This window comes from Phalacrocorax carbo, chromosome 7 (assembly GCF_963921805.1).
Source record: "Phalacrocorax carbo chromosome 7, bPhaCar2.1, whole genome shotgun sequence".
NCBI classification, from domain to species: Eukaryota; Metazoa; Chordata; class Aves; order Suliformes; family Phalacrocoracidae; genus Phalacrocorax; species Phalacrocorax carbo.
Window position 1 is genome coordinate 1,567,480 of NC_087519.1, and position 8,082 is coordinate 1,575,561.

The following is an 8,082-nucleotide window of genomic DNA, read 5'->3' on the forward strand; positions in this document are numbered from 1 at the left end:
TATGCACTCTGTGAATTTAATCTTTTAGGCTATCCAGCAGCACAGAAAAAATGTATGAATAACAATTTTCCTGTAATAACCTTCAACTAACCTTTCAACCAGAGTGAGTAATTCCAATCCTATTTTCACATCAATAGAAGAGTCAAAGCTAGGCAATTATCTCTTATCTGTTCCATAACCCTCCCCCTTTAATTTTTAAAAAGGATGTTAAAGTACTTACTGGAGGCAAGAAGAAGAAAGGAGGCTGGAATGAAGTATGGGCAAATTTTGATGAACAGTGATAGGGGTGCGGTTTAGATAATTATTAATTTCAACCTCCCCCCCCCAACCCCAGCCTTTGCCGCATTCCTCCATTCCCAGTGGCACACCAGTTGCCTCACCCACGTCCCTGCTGGGCCAGGGGGAGGAACAACATCCCAACCCCGCAGGTCCCCCCTTTTTTGCCCTCGATCCGCCCGGGAAACCTCACGGAGCGGGTGCAGCCTTGGTGCCCCCAGTCCCCGACGGCTCAGGGGGGCTCTGAGGTACATGGCCGCCCTTGCCAGGCTCCCGGGGGTGCACGGGCGGCTCTTTCGAGGGGTAACAGAGCCCAGACCTGCCCACCGCTATCCCCAAAACCCCAACATCGCTTCCTGGGGATTGCGATGCGGAGGAGAGTCGGACACACGCCCCACGAGGGGCGGCGTGCGGGCTCCAGCCACCCGTGGGAGCGGCCCCGTGCCAGCTCCGGAGCGGGGTTACCTGCCGGCATCCCCCGGGGGGGCCGGGATGGGGGGCGGGAGCTTGCGGGGACGTTTCAGGCCGCAGCAAGGCAGCGCTGGTGCATCGCTGTCTGTTTGGATTTCACTTTGCTCCGTCGGGCACCGCACCAGCCACGTTTGAAGGTCAGAGGTTTGTGATGATAAGCCAAGAATGAGTAAGCTGATTGCCAGCCTCAAACTCTCTCCGGTGGGAATTTGTATCGACTGAACTCCGGAAAAAACCTCTCCAAGGCTCAGGAAGGGACATTTTATCAGCGAGGGAGGCTCAGCTGGGGGTAGGAGCTGCGGGGTGGGGACCGGGACCTCCCCATTCCAGCCCTGTTACTGAAGGCTGCGGGTTTGGGGAAGGCAGGAGTAAAACTGAGCCCAGGCACGGCTCTGACCCCCGAGCAGCACCCGCTCTCCCTGCTCCCCACCCGCTCGAAGCACCTTTCTCGCCTGGTCGGACATAGGGAGGAAGGGGTAACTCCCCGCTGCTGCCGGGCTGCACCCCCAGCACGCCGTGGGGAGCTGCCGAGTTCAGGGATGCTGATGCCTCGCTGTGTCTTTTACCTAACCCCTGCCCACGAAGTCTTTCAGGATGAAACCCTTCGCGCAGCGCCATCCAGCCCCGGCTCACCCCGAGCCCCTTCCCCCAGCAAATCCAGCCCTGCTGAGCCACGGCGAGACCCCGCAGCTGGACACAAACGGTGCTGCACAACTGCACCGTCCCCAGCACCTTCCCGTCGCAGGCAGAGCCACCTCCCTGCAGCGGGCACCCCAAAACACCTCTAAGGTGCTGTTGCGTTTCAGGGCCCCCCCATGCTGAGCAGCTCCACCTCATGCCCCCCGTTCTGTACCTGCACCCCGCGCCCCAGCCGTGCAAACACCCCAGCCCTGAGACCCGCGCCTCTGCTCCTCTCCCTCTCGACAGAGATTTCTGACGTGACTTTGGTGTTGGAGAAACCTGGAACATCTGCTCTGAATTACAAGGCCCTGGATTTTCAAGGTCAAGGCTGCAGCACTGGCGGAGCTGCCTGTCCCGCCTGGGCCGGCTTGGGCCCCTGTTAAAATGTGGATTATTGCACATACGCGGACGCGGAGAGAGCGAGCAAGAGTTGCAACTGCAGCTTTTGCCGTGTCCTGGTGGAGCCTGTGCGCGCCCTGGCCCCAGCTGTCGTTGCTGCGAACACAACAGCATCCATCAATGCAAATCCCCTTCTCCAGTAAGTGTATAAAATTGCCCTATTTGCACTTGCTATTTCCTTCAGGAACAGAAATATCGCTGGAGTAATCTCGGCCGGATTGCCAGCGCTGCGCTGCAGAAGGAGCGCATTTGAAAGTCTAATGACGGACATATTCCTCCTAATCAGAACAGTAATTTCATGGGCAAAACACCCCATTGTTTTGCAGAGAATGGCAACCAGGAAACAAGAATGCCGCACTAAACATTAATTGTATCAGTGCCCAGGCGTTTAAGAGAGCAGGGACTTCTCAGAGCAACGCACACCCCGGTTTTTGGGACAGTTGTCTTTAAGAGCCCTGGAAGTGGATGAGAAGGCTGATCTGCCGCCAGCTGGCAGGCTGGCGCCCTCCGGATAAATGCAGACTATTGTTCAGGGCTTTTACAACAGCACCATCAAGCAAAGAGGAAAGAAAAAAATAAAAATAAAAATTAAAAATGTTAAAAAAATCAGCTGGCAGCACGGAGGTGAGGGCAGGAACGGGGATGCTCAGCGCACGGGGCTGGCAGGCAGCGCTGCCCGGCGCTGGGACGCCCGAGGTGCCCCCCGCCACGCAGAGGGGTGCTGGGTGCCGGCTCGCCCCCCGCATCCCGCTGGCAGCCGAGCTGCTGGCTCAGCACGGGGCTGCAGTGCCACCGAGGGCACATCCCACCCGGCTCGGGGCCGCGGCCAGCACCCTTCGCCGGCGGGCACCCCGCGGGGAGCTGGCTGGTGCTCCCCAGGCCCAGGGAGCACTGGCTGCGCACGCCGTAAATCAGTGTAGGAAATCAATGCCCGGCTCGGGCAAGGTTAACACTCAGGCCTTGTTTTGGGGGAAATTCTTTTACCATGAGCTTCCCCGGCAGCGCATCTGCGCAAACCGCCCCAGCTTTGCCCGTACATGGCCAGGCGCGACCGTCCCCCCGCCGCCGGCGGAGCGGAGCATCCCGGCGCGCAGGGCTCGGCCGTGCCCCCTGCTCCCCGTCCGCAGCAGCTTGCGTTAGAGCCGACCTGTTTATTCCCCATATTGCAAACTCTACCCGGTTCACGCCGCTTTAAGCTGATTAGAGATGGGTAGGGGTTGCTCAAATGCACTTGCCGCGCGTGTCCCGACACGTCTGCCGTGCCGTAACGCCTGTCTGGCCGGCAGAAATGTTTGAGAGGCGCTGGCCAAGTCTCTATAAATTGCTTCTTAGTCACCCAGACTAAGATCTCCGTCCCACATCTCAAAAATAGCTGTAGGCTGAGAACAGACTTCTAAAAAGCAATTAAAAAGGCCCAGAAAGTAAACAGAGCAGGGTGAAAACTGAGAAGTCCCTGGAGTCTTCTGCTGGGTCCGCTTATAAATGACGTGTGGTTTTCTGTTGAGGGGGTTGGAAATAAATCAGGGCACTTGTGAAGAGCTCGGCGAGGTGCATTTGTCATGCTGGACGCTGCTGAGCTATCAAGAGGAGAGTGGCTCTGCGGGCAGGCCGCCGGCCGGCCGGAGGAGCGACTCCATCCCCCGCAAAGGCAGGCGTGGGCAGAGCTGGAGCGGCAGAGGCCAGAGCTGGCGAGCAGCGCCTGCCCAGGAGGAGGAGGAGGCAGCATCCCTGCAGCCCTCTGGGGGCTTTGTTTGCTTGTTTGCTTCTTCCATTTGTTTAATCTTCAATTAATAGTACCAAGGTTGTCGCATTCAGGACGAGCACTAGTGCGGGTGACCCCCCCTCCACCTGCATGCTGCCGGGGGGCGCCTGCGGATGGTGCCGGGGGCTCGGGGACACCCCTGTCCCCAGCCCTGCAAACCACACCGACCTCTTGCATCGGACCCACCAGCTGGTGATCCACAGGAGGAAACATCACTTCCCGAAGGCCTGAGGAGCATCTGGGCTCCCGGAGATGTCATGAGCAAGCGCGTGCGGCCGAGCAGCTGTGCCACATCTGCACTGCGCCCCACGGGTGGGCACCGAGCTCTCCCCACGGCCGCCAGCCGCTTCCCAAGGCTTCCTGCGCTCAGGGACCCAGCAAAGGACTCTCCGTGCGGATCTCGCCAGTTGATATTTCTGGACTCCTCGAATGGGAACTTGCACAAGCTCTAACACTGGACTGAGACCCAGCACTTGCGCTGTAAAATTATGCCCTATCAACAACTATGCTTCCTCCAGAGGAATATAGTATGTGGTTTAATGACTCCAGTTGGCTTTAAAGCCTGAAACACAATTGTGCTGCCTGTGGCCAAATTTCCACTCAGACAATTTTTAAAAGTGCAGTCGCACGTCTAGGCTTACGGGTGTCTGGATGCTCGTCCTCAAAGTCCCCGTGGGAGCCGACAGCCAGTGCCCCGAGGGCTCAGCACGTCTGCGCTGCCCCTGCTCAGCCCCAGGGGTGGGTGACTGGGTGAAGCCGGGGCTCAGCCCCCTCCATCGGCACAGGACCGTGGGCTCAGGAGGGTCACTCGAGAGGTCTCAGCACCCACCGCAGCTGGGTGCTCTGAAGATGCAGCAGAAGATGCTCGGGGCAGCGCCAGGACGCAGCAGCCTGGGCATCCACCACGGTGCCACGGAGAGCACCAGGTCAACAGGCGACCTGACACCCCAACGGTGGCAAGAGCAGCAGCATCGCGGGCAAGGTCCTGCCTGTTGAGGTCTGCACGTGCTGCCTGGGCTGGGGGATGCAATCATCTCGTGCAGCTAGCTTCCACTGGGGTGGAGGGGAAGAACCAACGCCTTGGAAGAGCTGCTGAGCAGAACAGCAGGGCTGTCTCCTGGTGGGAAGTTATCTGAGAGCAGGGAAGGCTGGTGAGCACCTGGCCAAAGGTGAGGCAGTGCTGCGGAGGAAGCCCGGATGGGCAGGAACGGTTAAAGCTCCATCTTGGGGCGACCTTCACCCACCTGCCCCACGGCCGGGGAGAAGAGCAGAGAGAGCAGAGTGCTGCGCACCGGAGCCCCGTCCCTCCACACCGCCGAGGGATGGAGAGGTGACCACCACCGAGCCCCCCGCTCCCCCCTCTTTTGCAGCAGCAGTAGCAATCAGAGCCGGAACAGCCGCCGTCCTATCTGCCCCATCGAATTGCAGAGCAAAACACCCAAAACACTTCATTCCCAGGTCCGGCGGCGGAGAGCGGGAGCCGATTTGCCGGCACGGTTCCGCACCGATCCATCCCGCTTGCGCTGGCGGTGGCTGGGGCAGAGCAAACACTAATGAGGCAGCAAAGACAAACATTTTGTCAGCGCTGACAAAGGTGAGCTTTTATTAAAGCCAAAAAAAAAAAAAAAGAAAAAGAGGAAAAAAAATTAATTGGGACAGCTTCCAAACGAGCCCTTGCGATGAAAGAGAGGGCGCAGCGGGGAGGCAGGTGTACTTACCCGCCGAATGAGAGCCATCTAAAGCCGACTGCAAGCAGGTAATTTTAGAGACAATGATTTAGAGCGAAGCACAGAGAGGATTTCGGAAACCATGGTACCGGGTCCCCACGGTGCTCATTAAGGTTGTACAGATTGCATTTCCCATCTCCCTGCTAGCCCTCCAAAGTGCCTGTTATTAATTCATAGAAACATTGCAAGAGTGATTGAATCCAATGATTACTGGAGCAGGCAAACACAAGAGATGGTAAAATATTCTGTCTCTCTCTATCAAGGCTCTCCAAGCACAAAAAAAAAAAAAATGGGAAGAAAAAAAAGTGTTGTGAAATATTAATCAGAGCTGTTTGCCCCTGGGCAGAAAGCGGGGAACGGTGCAATCAATGTAGCGCGAGCTTTCCCAGTGACATCTATTTGAGAAGCTGATTACTGTGGGTAAACATAACTAAATATGCTGGATCTTTGGATTTCACCTCTAGTGTCGCCACTAAAATCCGATTCCCTTATCATCCCTCCGCAGGCATGGCCCCGGGGGAATCCGGCAGCGCTGCTCCTGCTGCAGCTGGCGGAGGGAGGAGCGGAGGGACGGGGTCTGATACGGATTGCTTCAATTGCATTATAAACATCAGCTTGGGGGATGAGCGTATGAAAGACGTTGCAGGAGCCCTTGGCAGACCGGAGGATTTATTGCCTGCTACGATCCCGGAAAGTGTAACTAATGGATTGAAGACACATAGGGAGTGCAAACAATTAATAGAAAATTAAGAGAAAGCAGCGTATTAGCATCATTACAGCCAGGCCTGGAAGTGCCGTCCCGCGGGACCACCGCGGATGCACCGCTGTCCCCCAGCTGGCCGAGGCCGCCCCCGCCGCCCCTAGCAATCACCCCGCGCTCCTAATGAAGCCCTCACCGCTAAGGTTGCTGTTAATTAGCTACCTAGTCTAATCTAATTGTTTCAAATATAATTGAATTTAATAGAACCGCCCGCATCGCTGCTTCTGCCTGGCTGCCGGACGCGGGCGGGCTCTCACGGCGCACCTGGGCACGGTGGGCATCCATGCCTTGCTTTGCCCTGCTTTTCTTGTCACCATCGCCTTTCCATTAATTTTTTTATTTTTTCCTGGGCTTGCCTATCATTTCCCAAAAACTTTGGGCTGAGAAAAGGTTTTTCCGGCAACCAAAAATATAAAAGTATTGTTTTTTTAAGAAAAACTCCCAAATTCTCAGTAGAAGAAAAAATTGCAGAGAAATTCTTTTCTCACAAAGCCATTTTTCTTTGGGAAAAAAAAAAAAACCTCAGTAAATTTTTCAACTGGTTCTTGTTCTCAGGAAGCTGTTAATTACTTGTCACGGGCTTCTAAAATAATCCTCCCCTCTTCCAACCTCTGCAGAGTCTTGGCCCACACAAGCTCTACTTCCCCCCGCCGCTTGAAACGTCTCCGCGCAGCCAAAGCAAATGACTCTGGGAGCGTATCGTGCATCTCTCCCAGATGTTCAGGCATTAAAACAATCATTAGGAAATGTGTGCGAGAGTGATGATGGACTCCTTTCATTGTCAGACTTTCCTGGCTTGGCAATAACACCGGGGCTGGCGCTGATACGGCGGACGAGAGGCCGCAACGACGCTGATGGAGCGGCGCGCGAGCACCAGCCGTTTCCAGGAATGTTTTTGCTAAACAGGGTGTTTTGCTTTCAGCCGAGCTGGCTGGGATGAGGAGGGCTTTCCCTGAGCAGAGAGGGCCTTGAAGAGCAGCAGGCAGGGCTGCAGCCCCGCGTCGCCGTGCAGGCTTGCACCGACCTCCGCTCCGCAGATGAATTTCTATTCAAGGCTAGTTTCTGCCTGGGGAGCAAGAGATACCTCAGCGGGGTGCTACGTCTGGGAGAGCATTTTTTTCCCCCCCTTTTTCGCCTTTATGATGGCCAGACTTTTCTCTTGCCAAGCTGTGAACCCCAAAAGACACCATCAAAACGCTCAGACCTACCACGCCCAACAACCTGCTCCCTCTGGATGTACGTAAGCTGTCTGAAACACAAACGTGCATTTTTGTTTTGCTTTGGCGTGAATTTTTCCTGGACTTACAGCCACAGAAACTGAGTTCTCCTTATCCAAAGCTCATATATAACCTACCTATTATCACATTATAGCTTCTTTTCCAATGCCCAGTCGATAAGAGTAACTATTCACCATACTCACGCAATTGTGACTTTCTTTTTCTGACCCCACAACTCCCCCCGTACATACATTTCTCTCCAATTCACTCCAATTCTGAACCATCTGGGGACTATACCAACACAAGACGTGCGCTGCACAGCGAGTGCTTGCTTGCAAGCACTGCCAGGTTTCTTCCATCCTTTGACACCAGCTACTCCAGAGCAGCCCCTTCCCCAGGTCCTCCATCCTCTGGTGAAGTCTGAGCGGTCACACACACGGATGTTAAATGCCCACCCTGATACCAGCACCTTCAGCCTTCCTGGATTTCCCTGGGCTGCTTTGGGTTTGGGCTCACTCTTAACCTTTTCACGTGATGGGTTCATGGGGGGATGGACAGTCCCTCCATCCCCAGCAGACGCGGGGTGGAAGGACCAAGCCAAGACCTGCAGTGCCCATTTAATCCACCACAGTAGCCTGAAAACAAGCCTGGACATCTTTATCCAGGTACTGCAGAGCAGCTCTCCGCTGGGAGGGTCAAACCCTGCCACGCTCGGCCAGGCAGCCAAAATGCCTTGTGTTTCATTGCAGAGGAGTGCACGTTTTAGATATAAAAATTTACACCACTTAA